General features: G+C 43.0%; 1 long non-coding RNA gene across 1 annotated transcript; it reads left to right on the forward strand.

Moving 5' to 3' along the window:
• Positions 1–9,023: 9,023 nt before the first annotated feature.
• LOC116899582 lies at positions 9,024–10,539 on the forward strand. Its single transcript, XR_004387736.1, has 2 exons — positions 9,024–9,091; positions 10,063–10,539. It is a non-coding gene; the product is annotated as an uncharacterized LOC116899582 (long non-coding RNA).
• The last annotated feature ends 5,178 nt before the right edge of the window (positions 10,540–15,717 follow it).

Below are 15,717 nucleotides of genomic sequence, written 5' to 3' on the forward strand. Positions count from 1 at the left end.
ATTGAGGATATAGCAGTTAGCAAGACTAATATGTAAATGTATCATCTGAAAACTTATGTCTAATGGCTACTACACTCTCGAGAGTGACAGTTCAGCTGTAGGTGCAGGATCCATCGTAGTATAGCACCTCATGCTCATAGAAAGCAACAATGTGTGAGCCAGCTCTCCATCAACCCCATCTCGCCCATCATCAAAGCTGCCTGGGACGTCCCTGTGGTATGTGCCAGATCCGAGACCATTGATCCAGGAAAGCCTCTGTTTCTTCTTACCATTGTGACAACCTGGAAGCCATGTTTTCTTCTGTTTTTCTGGTTCTGATTTATAACTTGGCTGCCCTCTTGAACACTGTAAAAGGAACACAGTTCTCAGAACGTTTCCTACTTTTTTACTCTCTCTCTCTCTCTCTCTCCATATATATATATATATATATATATATATATATATTAACTTGAGTATTTCTTATTTACATTTCGAATGTTATTCCCTTTCCCGGTTTCCGGGCAAACATTCCCCTAATCCCTCCCCCTCCCCCTTCTTTATGGGTGTTCCCCTCCCCATCCTCCCCCCATTGCCGCCCTCCCCCCAACAATCATGTTCACTGGGGCTCAGTCTTAGCAGGACCAAGGGCTTCCCCTTCCACTGGTGCTCTTACTAGGCTATTCATTGCTACCTATGAGGTCAGAGCTCAGGGTCAGTCCATGTATAGTCTTTAGGTAGTGGCTTAGTCCCTGGAAGCTCTGGTTGCTTGGCATTGTTGTTCATAAGGGGTCTCGAGCCCCTTCAAGCTCTTCCAGTTCTTTCTCTGATTCCTTCAACAGGGGTCCTATTCTCAGTTCAGTGCTTTGCTGCTGGCATTCGCCTCTGTATTTGCTGTATTCTGGCTGTGTCTCTCAGGAGAGATCTACTACATCCGGCTCCTGTCGGCCTGCACTTCTTTGCTTCATCCATCTTGTCTAATTGGGTGGCTGTATATGTATGGGCCACATATGGGGCAGGCTCTGAATGGGTGTTCCTTCTGTCTCTTTTTTAATCTTTACCTCTCTATTCCCTGCCAAGGGTATTCTTGTTCCCCTTTTAAAGAAGGAGTGAAGCATTCACATTTTATTTATTCTATATAAGTACACTGTAGCTGTATTCAGACATACCAGTACAGGGCATTGGACCCCATTACAGATTCCTGGGAATTGAACTCAAGACCTCTGGAAGAGCAGTCAGTGTTCTTAACCACTGAGCTATCTCTCCAGCTCGAAGCATTCACATTTTGATCATCCATCTTGAGTTTCATGTGTTCTAGGCATCTAGGGTAATTCAAGCATTTGAGCTAATACCCACTTATTAATGAGTGCATACTATGTGTGTTTTTCTGTGATTGGGTTACCTCACTCAGGATGATATTTTCCAGTTCCAACCATTTGTCTATGAATTTCATAAAGGCATTGTTTTTGGTAGCTGAGTAATATTCCATTGTGTAGATGTACCACATTTTCTGTATCCATTCCTCTGTTGAAGGGCATCTGGGTTCTTTCCAGCTTCTGGCTATTATAAATAAGGCTGCTATGAACATAGTGGAGCACGTGTCTTTTTTATATGTTGGGGCATCTTGTGGGTATATGCCCAAGAGAGGTATAGCTGGATCCTCAGGCAGTTCAATGTCCAATTTTCTGAGGAACCTCCAGACTGATTTCCAGAATGGTTGTACCAGTCTGCAATCCCACTAACAATGGAGGAGCGTTCCTCTTTCTCCACATCCTCGCCAGCATTTGTTGTCACCTGAGTTTTTGATCTTAGCCATTCTCACTGGTGTGAGGTGAAATCTCAGGGTTGTTTTGATTTGCATTTCCCTGATGACTAAAGATGTTGAACATTTCTTTAGGTGTTTCTCGGCCATTCGGCATTCCTCAGCTGTGAATTCTTTGTTTAGTTCTGAACCCCATTTTTTAATAGGGTTATTTGTCTCCCTGTGGTCTAACTTCTTGAGTTCTTTGTATATTTTGGATATAAGCCCTCTATCTGTTGTAGGATTGGTAAAGATCTTTTCCCAGTCTGTTGGTTGCCGTTTTGTCCTAACCGCAGTGTCCTTTGCCTTACAGAAGCTTTGCAGTTTTATGAGATCCCATTTGTCGATTCTTGATCTTAGAGCATAAGCCATTGGTGTTTTGTTCAGGAAAGTTTTTCCAGTGCCCATGTGTTCAAGATGCTGCCCTAGTTTTTCTTCTATTAGTTTGAGTGTATCTGGTTTGCTGTGGAGGTCCTTGATCCACTTGGACTTAAGCTTTGTACAGGGTGATAAGCATGGATCAATCTGCATTCTTCTACATGTTGACCTCCAGTTGAAACAGCACCATTTGCTGAAAATGCTATCTTTTTTCCATTGGATGGTTTTGGCTCCTTTGTCAAAAATCAAGTGACCATAGGTGTGTGGGTTCATTTCTGGGTCTTCAATTCTGTTCCATTGGTCTATCTGTCTGTCTCAGTACCAATACCATGCAGTTTTTATCACTATTGCTCTGTAATATTGTTTGAATTCAGGGATAGTGATTCCCCCTGAAGTCCTTTTATTGTTGAGAATAGTTTTAGCTATCCTGGGTTTTTTGTTATTCCAGATGAATTTGCAAATTGTTCTGTCTAACTCTTTGAAGAATTGGATTGGTATTTTGATGGGGATTGCATTGAATCTGTAGATCGCTTTTGGTAAAATGGCCATTTTTACTATATTAATCCTGCCAATCCATGAGCATGGGACATCTTTCCATCTTCTGAGGACTTCTTCAATTTCTTTCTTCAGAGTCTTGAAGTTCTTATTGTACAAATCTTTTACTTGCTCGGTTAAAGTCACACCAAGGTACTTTATATTATTTGGGTCTATTATGAAGAGTGTTGTTTCCCTAATTTCTTTCTCGGCTTTTTTCTCTTTTGTGTAGAGGAAGGCTACTGATTTATTTGAGTTAATTCTATACCCAGCCACTTTGCTGAAGTTGTTTATCAGCTTTAGTAGTTCTCTAGTGGAACTTTTGGGATCACTTAAATATACTATCATATCATCTGCAAATAGTGATATTTTGACTTCTTCTTTACCAATCTGTATCCCCTTGATTTCCTTTTGTTGTCTGATTGCTCTGGCTAGAACTTCAAGAACTATATTGAATAAGTAGGGAGAGAGTGGGCAGCCTTGTTTGGTCCCTGATTTTAGAGGGATTGCTTCAAGTTTCTCTCCATTTAGTTTAATGTTAGCAACTGGTTTGCTGTATATGGCTTTTTACTATGTTTAGGTATGGGCCTTGAATTCCTATTCTTTCCAGTACTTTTATCATGAAGGGGTGTTGAATTTTGTCAAATGCTTTCTCAGCATCTAATGAAATGATCATGTGGTTTTGTTCTTTCAGTTCGTTTATATAATTGATCACGTTGATGGTTTTCCTTATATTAAATCATCCCTGCATGACTGGGATGAAGCCTACTTGATCATGGTGGATGATTGTTTTGATGTGCTCTTGGATTTGGTTTGCCAGAATTTTATTGAGTATTTTTGCGTCGATATTCATAAGGGAAATTGGTCTGAAGTTCTTTCTTTGTTGGGTCTTTGTGTGGTTTAGGTATAAGAGTAATTGTGGCTTCATAGAAGGAATTCTGTAGCGCTCCATCTGTCTCAATTTTGTGGAATAGTTTGGATAGTATTGGTATGAGGTCTTCTACGAAGGTCTGATAGAATTCTGCACTAAACCCGTCTGGATCTGGTCTCTTTTTTGGTTAGGAGACTTTTAATGACTGCTTCTATTTCGTTAGGAGTTATGGGGTTGTTTAAATGGTTTATCTCGTCCTGATTTAACTTCGGTACCTGGTATCTGTCTAGGAAATTGTCCATTTCCTGCAGGTTTTCAAGTTTTGTTGAATATAGGCTTTTGTAGTAGGATCTGATGATTTTTTGAATTTCCTCTGATTCTGTAGTTATGTCTCCGTTTTCATTTCTGACTTTGTTAATTTCGACACACTGTCTGTGTCCTCTGGTTAGGCTGGCTAAGGGTTTATGTATCTTGTTGATTTTCTCAAAGAACCAGCTTTTAGTTCTGATGGTTCTTTGTATAGTCCTTTTTGTTTCCACTTGGTTGATTTCAGCTCTGAGTTTGATTATTTGATTATTGATTATTATCTGCCTTCTACTCCTCCTAGGTGTATTTGCTTCTTTTTGTTCTAGAGCTTTTAGGTGTGCTGTCAAGCTGCTGACATAGGTTCTCTCCTGTTTCTTTCTGCAGGCACTCAGAGCTATGAGTTTTCCTCTTAGCCCAGCTTTCATTGTGTCCCGTAAGTTTGAGTATGTTTTACCTTCATTTTCATTAAATTCTAAGAAGTCTTTAATTTCTTTCTTTATTTCTTCCTTGACCAGGTTATCGTTGAGTAGAGCATTGTTCAACTTCCACGTATATGTGGGCGTTCTTCCCTTATTGTTATTGAAGACCAGCTTTAGGCCGTGGTGGTCTGATAGCACGCATGGGATTATTTCTATCTTTCTGTACCTGTTGAGGCCCGTTTTTGACCAATTATATGGTCAATTTTGGAGAAAGTACCATGAGGAGCTGAGAAGAAGGTATATCCTTTTGCTTTAGGATAGAATGTTCTATAAATATCTGTTAAGTCCATTTGGTTCATGAATTCTCTTAGTCTGTCTACGTCTCTGTTTAATTTCTGTTTCCATGATCTGTCCATTGATGAGAGTGGGGTGTTGAAATCTCCTACTATTATTGTGTGAGGGGCAATGTGTGTTTTGAGCTTTAGTAAGGTTTCTTTTACGTATGTAGGTGCCCTTGTATTTGGGACATAGATATTTAGGATTGAGAGTTCATCTTGGTGGATTTTTCCTTTGATGAATATGAAGTGTCCTTCTTATCTTTTTTGATGACTTTTAGTTGAAAATTGATTTTATTTGATATTAGAATGGCTACTCCAGCTTGCTTCTTCTGATCATTTGCTTGGAAAGTTGATTTCCAGCCTTTTACTCTGAGGTAGTGTCTGTCTTTGTCTCTGAGGTGTGTTTCCTGTAGGCAGCAGAATGCAGGGTCCTCATTGCGTATCCAGTTTGTTAATCTATGTCTTTTTATTGGGGAGTTGAGACCATTGATGTTGAGAGATATTAAGGAATAGTGATTATTGCTTCCTGTTATATTCATATTTGGATGTGAGGTTATGTTTGTGTGCTTTTCTTCTCTTTGTTTTTGTTGCCAAGCGATTAGTTTCTTGCTTTTTCTAGGGTATAGCTTGCCTCCTTATGTTGGGCTTTACCATTTATTATCCTTTGTAGTGCTGGATTTGTAGAAAGATATTGTGTAAATTTGGTTTTGTCATGGAATATCTTGGTTTCTCCATCTATGTTAATTGAGAGTTTTGCAGGATACAGTAACCTGGACTGGCATTTGTGTTCTCTTAGGGTCTGTATGACATCTGTCCAGGATCTTCTGGCTTTCATAGTCTCTGGCGAAAAGTCTGGTGTGATTCTGATAGGTCTGCCTTTATATGTTACTTGACCTTTTTCCCTTACTGCTTTTAATATTCTTTCTTTATTTTGTGCATTTGGTGTTTTGACTATTATGTGTCGGGAGGTGTTTCTTCTCTGGTCCAATCTATTTGGAGTTCTGTAGGCTTCTTGTATGCCTATGGGTATCTCTTTTTTTTTAGGTTCGGGAAGTTTTCTTCTATGATTTTGTTGAAGATATTTACTGGTCCTTTAAGCTTGGAGTCTTCACTCTCTTCTATACCTATTATCCTTAGGTTTGATCTTCTCATTGAGTCCTGTATGTTTTGGACCAGTAGCTTTTTCCGCTTTACATTATCTTTGACTGTTGAGTCGATGATTTCTATGGAATCTTCTGCTCCTGAGATTCTCTCTTCTATATCTTGTATTCTGTTGGTGATGCTTATATCTACGGCTCCTTGTCTCTTCCTTTGGTTTTCTATATCCAGGGTTGTTTCCATGTGTTCTTTCTTGATTGCTTCTATTTCCATTTTTAATTCCTTCAATTGTTTGATTGTGTTTTCCTGGAATTCTTTCAGGGATTTTTGTGATTCCTCTCTATAGGCTTCTACTTGTTTATTTATGTTTTCCTGGAATTCTTTCAGGGATTTTTGTGATTCCTCTCTGTAGGCTTCTACTTGTTTATTTATGTTTTCCTGTGTTTCTCTAAGGGAGTTCTTCATGTCTTTCTTGAAGTCCTCCAGCATCATGATCAAATATGATTTTGAAACTAGATCTTGCTTTTCTGGTGTGTTTGGATATTCCATGTTTGCTTTGGTGTGAGAATTGGGCTCCGATGATGCCATGTAGTCTTGGTTTCTGTTGCCTGGGTTCCTGCGCTTGCCTCTCACCATCAGATTATCTCTAGTGTTACTTTGTTCTGCTATTCTGACAGTGGCTAGACTGTCCTATAAGCCTGTGTATCAGGAGTGCTGTAGACCTGTTTTCCTGTTTTCTTTCAGCCAGTTATGGGGACAGAGTGTTCTGCTTTCGGGCGTGTAGTTTTTCCTATCTACAAGTCTTCAGCTGTTCCTGTGGGCCTGTGTCTTGAGTTCACCAGGCAGGTCGCTGGGAGCTGGAAGGTTTGTCTTACCTGTGGTCCCGAGGCTCAAGTTTGCTCGTGGGGTGATGCTTATGAGCTCTCCGCAGGGGCAGCAACCAGGAAGATCTGTGATGCCCTTTCTGGGAGCTTCCATGCACCAGGGTTCCAGATGGCGTTTGGTGTTTTCCTCTGGAGTCAGAGATGTGGGCAGAGTGTAGTCTCTTCTGGTTTCCCAGGCGTGTCTGCCTCTCTGAAGGTTTAAGTCTCCCTCCCATGGGATTTGGGTGCAGAGAACTGTTTATCCGGTCGGTCCCTTCAGGTTCAGGCGGTGTCTCAGACGCAGCGGATTTGCTGCTCCTGTGCCCTTATCCAAGGGAACCCAGTGGCCGTATACAGTTTCCTCTTGGGCCAGGGATGTGGGCAGGGGTGGGCAGTGTTAGTGGTCTCTTCCACTCTGCAGTCTCAGGAGTGCCTACCTGTCTCGGCGGTGAGCTCTCTCTCCCACGGGGTTTGGGAGCCTACTTTTTTACTCTTCATCATCAGTTTCTCCTTCCTGTATGGGCAACATAAAGAATCCCTAGTATCAGTCTCCTCTGTCCCAGGGCATGATGGATGAACTTCATCATGGGGGACGCATGAATTTTGAGTGATTGATGGCTAAAAATCCCTAAATGTGTAAGTTTGAAATGCTGCCCCTAGTCCCTGCTACAGATCTCTAATGGCTTCCTCCTCTTCTTCCCTCTCCCTCTCCTCCCACTTCAGTGTTACCAAATGGATTGTGTTTCCACAGAAGTGATGGAGGAGACCCAAACTCCCAGCTGAGTCTTGAACAAGGTAACTACAGCTGCAGAAAGTTTCTCCTCTCCTTGGAGAATAGGAAATAAAAGTGACCATTAGAAGAGTGTGAATCAGAAGAACTAGAGACAGCAAGGTGGGCAGTGGGTGTGAACCTAGTGTTAACTTTCCTATACTGGGACAAATTACCCAGGAGGAGCTGGACATGCAAAACCCTGAGGCAGGAGGATTGTGAGTTTGAGGCCAGCCAATTTACATAGTAAAACCCTCTCAAGAACAAAACAGACCTGCCCAGTCAACTTATTTGGGTTCTTAGAGACTTCAGTCCAGATAGTTGGGCCTCACTATTTAAGGCCTATGGTGGGGCAGAACTTCAAAGCAAGGGATTGGGTGAAGCAAAGCTTCATGGGGTCCTGGAAGCAAGGAGGGAGAGGAAGTGCCTGTGGCCCCTCAAAGGTATACCCCTGGTGATCCAACTATCTTCGACCAGGCTCTGCCGGTTAATGGTATCACCAGAATTCATTAGTGCCATTTTGAGGGGCCAACATCTAATATATGATGAGATCCAAACTGTTGCCAGCCTCGAATGGGAAGCAGGATCCTGGCAGAGCAGCCATGACATCAGGTGTCATCCTGATACCCACGATGAAGGAATCTGAGCCCAGTGTCAGGAACACAAATTGAAAGAGACTGACTACTTGGAAGTCAAGGCAATTTAGAAAATCCCCTGAAGGAATGATCATAATAAAGGGTGAAGCATTATGGTCTATGGTAGCCTCTGAGAGGAAACACTTTGTAAGAGAGATGCTTCTGTTTTGTGTGTGCCCTTACATCTCTGACACCAGATGGGTGATGGATGGGATTTCCCCACAGAAATCAAGTCTCCAGACAGCACAGGGTGTCTTATGGTTTAATTAAATTCAGATAAGGGGCTCAGTGTCATAATAAACAGAAAGAATTAAAGACAATGATGGAAAGATCCTTTTAGTTTCTTGTTTAGCATCTACTCTTGGTGTCTGTCTAAGCCAGCTGCCATTAAGGATTGGTATCATTCAGATGCCCAGTTTACAGACGAGGAAGGTTGAATTGGGAGAGACCATGTGTGGAGTGTTCACAGGGTCAAAGTAGCAGCAAGAGTCCAGGCTTTTGGGGGCAGAGTCTGTGTTCTTGAACATGTACTGCTAACATGAAACAGAAGTGGGGGAACACAGAGGAAAAGTACAGGAAGGAATAACAAGAAAGGGAGGGAAGGAAGGCAAGCTGTCATTGAATCCCCAAGAGAAGGCCAGCAGGGATGAGCCACCTGATATATACTTGGAGGCGCTTGTGTCAAAGGAGACATGGTCCAAGGACTCCTGAGAACGCACGTAAGGCCGTAGAGCAGGGAAGCTCTGAGGACTGATGTGGGCATCTGAAGACAAGTCGCCACCAGGTGCTAGAGTGGCCCAGGCAGGACTCTACTCTCAGGGGTGACCCTTGTACCCTACTCCATGACCTGAGTCTGACCTCAAGAATCAGGGGGGAACTTACCAGCTTCAGATGAACTCTGCATCAGTGACTTATTGGGCTCTTTAACCCTTGGTCACAAAGAGAAAAGAACCCTCCTGCTCCAACTCCTGAAATAAACATCTTGGTTTGTTGTTGTTGTTGTTGTTGTTGTTGTTGTTGTTGTTTTCTCTCCTTAGGACCTAGTGGCAGCTGTTCTCTAGGAAGCCTGACCTGGTCCGACTTTGATCCCTCCTCATCTGAGGGTCTGTTCTTCCTGACTCTATAAACATTGCTGTCCCATTCCATGGGTCCCAGTTTGCCTTTGTTGCTGTGATGAAACACCATGATCAAAAGCAACCTGGGGAGGAAAGGGTTTAGTTCATCTTACAGAATTGTGTTTACTGGCTTGCTCCATATGACTTGCTTGACCTACTTTCTTATATATCTGACCATCAGCGACATGGGGTGACACCACCCATAGTTGATTTCTGACTGCCATACACATGCTATGGTGCACATGTGCTAAACAAACAAATGAATAGAGCCATGTATGAGCAGAGAAAGATAGAAAGGTAAACACATATTAAGACGTAGGGCCAGATGGGGCAGAGAGACGACGAGGGAACATGGACAGAATGGGCTGTGAAAGATGATGATGGAATGAACAGAAGGGTAAGATGTCCCCTTAGCACGATGAGCCTGTGATCCCCTCAGATTATAGGAGACCCCACTTTTCTCGGACATAAGCACTGTATAAGATCTATTGGTTCCTAAACACAGTGCTCTAGCCCAAGCCTGTCCCCTTTCTTGGCTAAATTTTGCAAGTGTCTAAAGACCTTCTAAAGACCTGAAAGATGTCTCCCTGTGGTGCCATTTGGTGTCTTCTGCTGAATAATGTAACAGAGGACCCCCAACCTAGTGGCTTAAAGCTTCTCTTTCCTCATTTGGCTATGATTTAATTGTAACTCCCTTGGGTCTCCAGCCTGCCCCTGTGTGCATCCCAGGAGATCTGATCTTAGGTCCTCTCACTTGTGTGGCAAACTCTGACCCACTGAGTCATCTCCTCAGCCCTAGGTAGGATTATCAGAAATACCAAACTGTAAGGTTCTTTACCTGTGAATGAACTATGCAGCCAACAGGGTCCCTCAGAGAATAGAAGTACCAAGAGGGAGGAGGGGTTTCTGTTACTGATAATGACCACCATTATCCTTGTCTGTGTTATGGTTTTTTCTAGAACCTTAAGTTTGGCAAAATGGGACTTAGACTGGAGTCTAAGTTTGAGAAGAGTTCCAAGGAAGTGTTTGCTATTCAGGAAAGAAGTGAAAAGAGTTGACTGATGTCACAGATCCTGCTGGTGTCCTGGCACCAAGTTTTCATCTAGCCATATCTGCCCACCTACAGCAGCAATGAGTGTTCTCTCCTATTCAGTTGTTCCCAAGGGATTGCTCTGGGTCATATGGAGACAGGAGTACCTGGGAGTTACACCTCCTAGCCTGGGAGTCCATCTCCCTGTCTCCCCATGAAATCAAGATTATGGTACATTGCTGCTCTGTGCTCTTCAAGGGTCTAGGCTGGAGCCTGACTATAGCTGGCTTTGCTCCCCTCCCCTGCAGTCCCACCCCCAACACACTCACATGCATACGTTTCTTTCCTTGTCTCCTTCTCTCCAATTAAAAACCCACAATAAACCAAGAGCTTCCAAGACTTCAAACCATGTGGTGGTTCATTCCTATAGTTCCAGTCCTTGAGAGGTTGACAGAGGAGGATACTGCAAGTGTGATGCCAGCCAGGGCTACATAGTGACTCTCAGCTTATAAAGGTCTCAATTCTGGAAAAACAAAAACAAAAACAAAGGCAAACCGCTCACCAAGTAAGCCAAAAAAAGGTTTCAACTCAGGATCTTTCTCTAGAAGACTCACTGTAAGGTAATGTCTCGGATGCAAAGCCTCAGGGTAGGGTCCTAGAGTTGGGTCACTGTCCAACCAAAGGCGATTGCTGAGGTATCCATAGATCCTCAGGTGCTAAACCAGCACTGGGACTAAATTTTAACCAGTAGAAAGACATTACAGACTGTGTGAGCTACACACAAAGTGGCATATTTGATAGTGAATGGAGAAAAAGGTTGATGCAAGAATGATGGGGGTCTGGTGACACTTGCTACATGGCTTTAATAAATGGACATAAGTCACTTAGATCTAGTAATCCCAAGTAATCATGAGGAAAGGCACACTCAGACCTGCAGCCATAGGCCAGACAGCAATGAAAGCATGTGTCGGACCCCTTGTGATCAGAAAGACAGATCTCCAGAGAAGACTGTTCTAGGTTCAGGAAGTGTCTTGTCCCAATGTCAAGGTCCAGACACTCAGAGTGGAGCCATGAAACAGACATGTGTGAGGACTTTGAATCTATTTCCCCGAACCTATTTGTTGTTGAGAGAATCCTTTACTCTTTATTGGAAAAAAGAGCTTTTGTGTTTATCTTGCTTGAATAGGGCCTCCCAGATTGGCTCAGTGGACAAACCAAGTATGGGGCTGGAAGGCACGTGAGAGGGGCCACACAATAAAGGAGTGAGAAACCCAGCAGACAGGAGAGGGTAGGGGGTTGTGTTTGGCTTTGGATGCTGGATAAAGAAAGCTGGAAAACTAAATTGGCTGACAAGAGTTATCATTAGTTAAAAAAAAAACCACTTTTTTTTGATTCTTGGTGAATTTCACATCATGCACTACAGTCCCAGTCATCTTGCAGACCCTGCCTATCCCCCTCCACCCTTGCAACCTCTACCCCCAAAGAAAACAAAACAATGAAATAAAATACAAACCATCCTGCGATGAAGCCTGCAGTGTTGATACAGTATGCACATTGTCCAAACAGCTTTTCTTGCAAATGTTTATTGCAATGAATCATTGGCCTTGTTTGAAGCCTCTGGATTCTATTCCGTCATCAGTACTTGATCTTCCCTAGGACCCATCTCAGATATTTTGATGTTGCCTTGTGGATTTCCTGCAGCTTTGAAAGAACAGAACTGGTCTCTTCACATGCTCCATGAGTTCATAGCTGGGGTAAATGATTGGGTGGGTCAGGCTAAATCCTGGGTGATAGCTGAGTTGGTCAGCCTGCCAGCTCTCCCGCACCCATGAGTAATTAACACTTAAATGTTCTTCTGTGCTATAGAATCTAACCAATCTGGTGATGGCCAAGTGCCATGATTTTAGGCTGTCCCTGGGTAGCTCCTGCATGTTCCTCATAGCTCTAGCATTCCTTAATAATAAAGTGCTGCTTCATTAATGGAACCATGATCACAGACTCAGGGGTACAAATGTAACAGAAGTGGTAAGATGACTCTACTCTCTAGTACTGGAATATGTATCTGTGAGATTACTGTGCTCCCCAGGGCCACTCAAAGGCATGAACTTAAAAAGGCGATCAGGAACAAACTGGGTTCATGAGCATCTTGGATCAGCTCAGCACTGGCTGCATCTCCCAATTCCTACTTCCATAATAGCAATAGAAATATTATGTTCCAAATAATCAGAATCTCCCAACTGTTGCAGCCAGATAAATAATCCTTAGAGAGACAGCTGGAGACCTTGCCTCTAGGTATCTGTGGAGACCTTATGCTACTGGATCCAGGACAACTGGGAAACCACCTCATACATGTCCTCAAGAGCATGGTGGGAAAGAGGGCACATGGTGGAAGTTAGCTATCCTAATAAAAGCCTACAGCCTTTTCCCAGTTTCCAATTTGATCCATTTCTCAGTGTGACTCAGAACCCATCACAGGAATGAGGCCTGTTTCCCAGCACAATGAACCTTGCACAAGTATAAGCGGTAATTCTCAGCTCTTCCCCCAGAGGGATCTATGCATATCTATCTATTCACTTTGGATCATGCCTGGGAAAGGAGCATATGGCTCTTTCATGGGATGTTGGACACAGCATCTGAGCTGATGCTGATATTTGGAAACCCAAGGTTCCATCATTATCTCTTGTTAATGGAGGCCATGTAGAGGTCAGGTCATGTCCCTGTTACAATGAGTCCACTGGATTTCAGAGCCACCCAGCAACCATTTGCCTGGGGGCTAAATGTATCATCAGGGTAGATGCAGCCATTAGTTAGGATGGCTTCATCAACTTTGAAATGACAATATTGTCTTAGAAAGACCAAGCAGAAGGAGGTAAACACTGAAATGTCTTAGGGGACAAATGTTTGAAAGCAGTATCCCAGCACAATCCAGGCAATGACAGGGTTGTGTTGCTTGTGAAGACTGAAAGAATGCAAGGTTGTTTCTCTCATTGCATTTCCATTCAGGTCAGCAGTCTGCAGTCTGCAAAAGCTAAACCATTCATTGTGCCTACTGGAAGCTAAAAGGTTACCCAAAAAGGAGAATCCCTAATTGTAGTTGTACCAGATGCACTGTTTCCTTGCTTTGTAGGTATACGAGTTTGGCCCTTATATATGCCTGTGCACCACATTTGTGCCTGGGTCCTGTGACTGGAGGCCAGAAGAGAGTGTTGGATACCAGAAGCAGAGTTATAGATAGATCTGAGTGGCCAGGTGGGTGCTGAGAATTAAATACAGATCCTTTGGAAGAGCAGACAGTGTTATCAACCTCTAAGCCATCTCTCCTGTCTGCAGATGGGGCATATTTATTATAACTCCTGATAAGTGATGTACAGCTATTAACATAAAAATCTACCAGAAGGTGGTAAGTTAAATAGAATTGTTAGCATCATGGATTGCACAACAATGTACTTGTATAGTCTTACTTTGTGCAAAGGGAATTCTCCTGGTATTTGTTAAAATATAGCTTGTATGCTAGGTCTGCTAGTACACTCTTGTAATCCCTGCACCCAGGACGAAATGTAGGTAGATCTCTGTGAGTTTAAGCCCAGCCTGGTTTATACATACAAAGTTGCTGGACAGTCAGAACAACATAATAGAGGATCTCTCTCTCTCACGCACACACACACACACACACACACACACACAACACACACACACAAACACACAGAGCTTGGATACTATACATTATTGTAGCATTCTGTATTGATAACTGTATGTTCATTGAGTCTGATGAACAATTCTCTAAGTATTTTGCCTATTTTAGCACATAATAGGCTCTCCATGTGTTAAGAGGTAAACCTTACAAAGATTGAGATGTCTGGTGTCTAGGTACGTGTGCAGAGATGAACAGGACAGGGAGCCTGCCAGGATCTCTCCTTCACAGTCAGAAGCCTTTGTACTTTGCCTCTCCTACAACATAGAAGCACCAGTTATCAAAGAGTGCTGTAGCCCAGCAGAGGGCTGAAGAAACTCCAGGCCAGTCAGAAGGACAAAGGGCCAGGAGTTCGGCTCCTTGAGTCTGCTGGAACAGGTGAGAAAAATGGTTTCGATTGGCAATCTGATAAAACCATTCAAGGCCCTGAGACTCATGTATAGCCTGGGTTTGTGTCTCCTTGACAGAAGCCAGTGTCATCAGAGACAAAAGAGCCTCAACTGAGGTTATGCCTCCATAAGCAGAAGTTAGCCCATGTTGATGGAAACCCAGGGTCTCCATCACTGTCTGCGTGTCCTTGTTATACCATGTTATTATCTCATGTGTATCAGGAAGATGCTAGATGTATGGTGTTCTGAAGCAAATTGATGGGTTCATATTGATCATGTGTTTATAAAGAGCTTGGCCCTGTATGTCATCCACAAAACCCAAGATTCCTTTGATGAATCTAGATTCATTAAAGCCCACAGAGACTTGATTTATATATGTTAGACAGAAGAGGGCATCGCTGATGAAATCTATTGTGGTGCAGAGAGAGTACAAGTAGTCTGGGGTAACAGACAGGAACCATGACAACTTTGGCTGTAGACATCAGAAATACTTGGGATTTCTTGTTAAGAGACCTGATGATCACCTCCAAGCCCTTTTTTAGACAAACAATAAAAGTCCAGACAAGAACACTCCATCCTTTTTATAACTTTTCATTCCAGTGTCTGGGAATTCCTCCCGACACTGAAGACTGTAGAGTTATGTGGGATTATTCAAGTATGTTGGTCAATGATCTCTCTACCCATATACCAAAGGAGAAGAGAAAGTTCACTCAAAGATGGCAGCTACCACGAGGAAATGAGAACGTGGAAGTCTGGACAGCTGAAGACAGCATGGCTGATGGTCAGAATCAATCTGAGAAACATCTAGGTTGGACCACAACTGCCCAGTGCAGGAATGGCCAACTCCAGGCCAATCTGAAGGGCAAAGAGCCAGCTGCTAAGCTCTATGAGTCTGCTGGAACAGAATTGCTGTTTCCACTGCCCTGTGGTGAAGAGATAAAGGCTGCACTGGTCATTGCTCCTGAGTGGATGTGTATGTCACCCTATTGGACATCCATGAGAAATGTAGGAGACTAAAGTTGTCAGTCACAGCTGTCAGTCATCTTTTCTGAACTCAGGGGTGCAGGTGTTTGCTGCAAGGTTGCAGAGCCCAGCAGTGTTCTTACTCTGATGATTGTGAGGTCCTTGGAACTGCTGGAGGACCTGCCTGTCCTGAGCTGAGAGGTCAAGGACTCTTGGTAATGACCCTTAGCCTGAATTTCCCACAATCTCTCTTCAGGGTACCAGGGGCACTGCAGATATTCAGTTTCCATCAGGAGGAGAAGAGGTGGGACTCTCTAGTTCAGAGGTTGAAAACTCCTTTTACAGGAGTTGCATGTCAAACATCCTGCATATCAGATATTTACATTATGATTAATAGAGTTATAACAGGAGCAAAACTACAGTTATGAAGGAGCAATGAAATAATTTTATGGTTGAGTATCAGAACAACACGAGGAGCTGTATTAAAGGGTGGCAGCATTAGGAAGGTTGAGGACCACCGATCTAGTTTTTCCTGGAACAA

Source organism: Rattus rattus, chromosome 4 (genome assembly GCF_011064425.1).
Source record: "Rattus rattus isolate New Zealand chromosome 4, Rrattus_CSIRO_v1, whole genome shotgun sequence".
NCBI classification, from domain to species: Eukaryota; Metazoa; Chordata; class Mammalia; order Rodentia; family Muridae; genus Rattus; species Rattus rattus.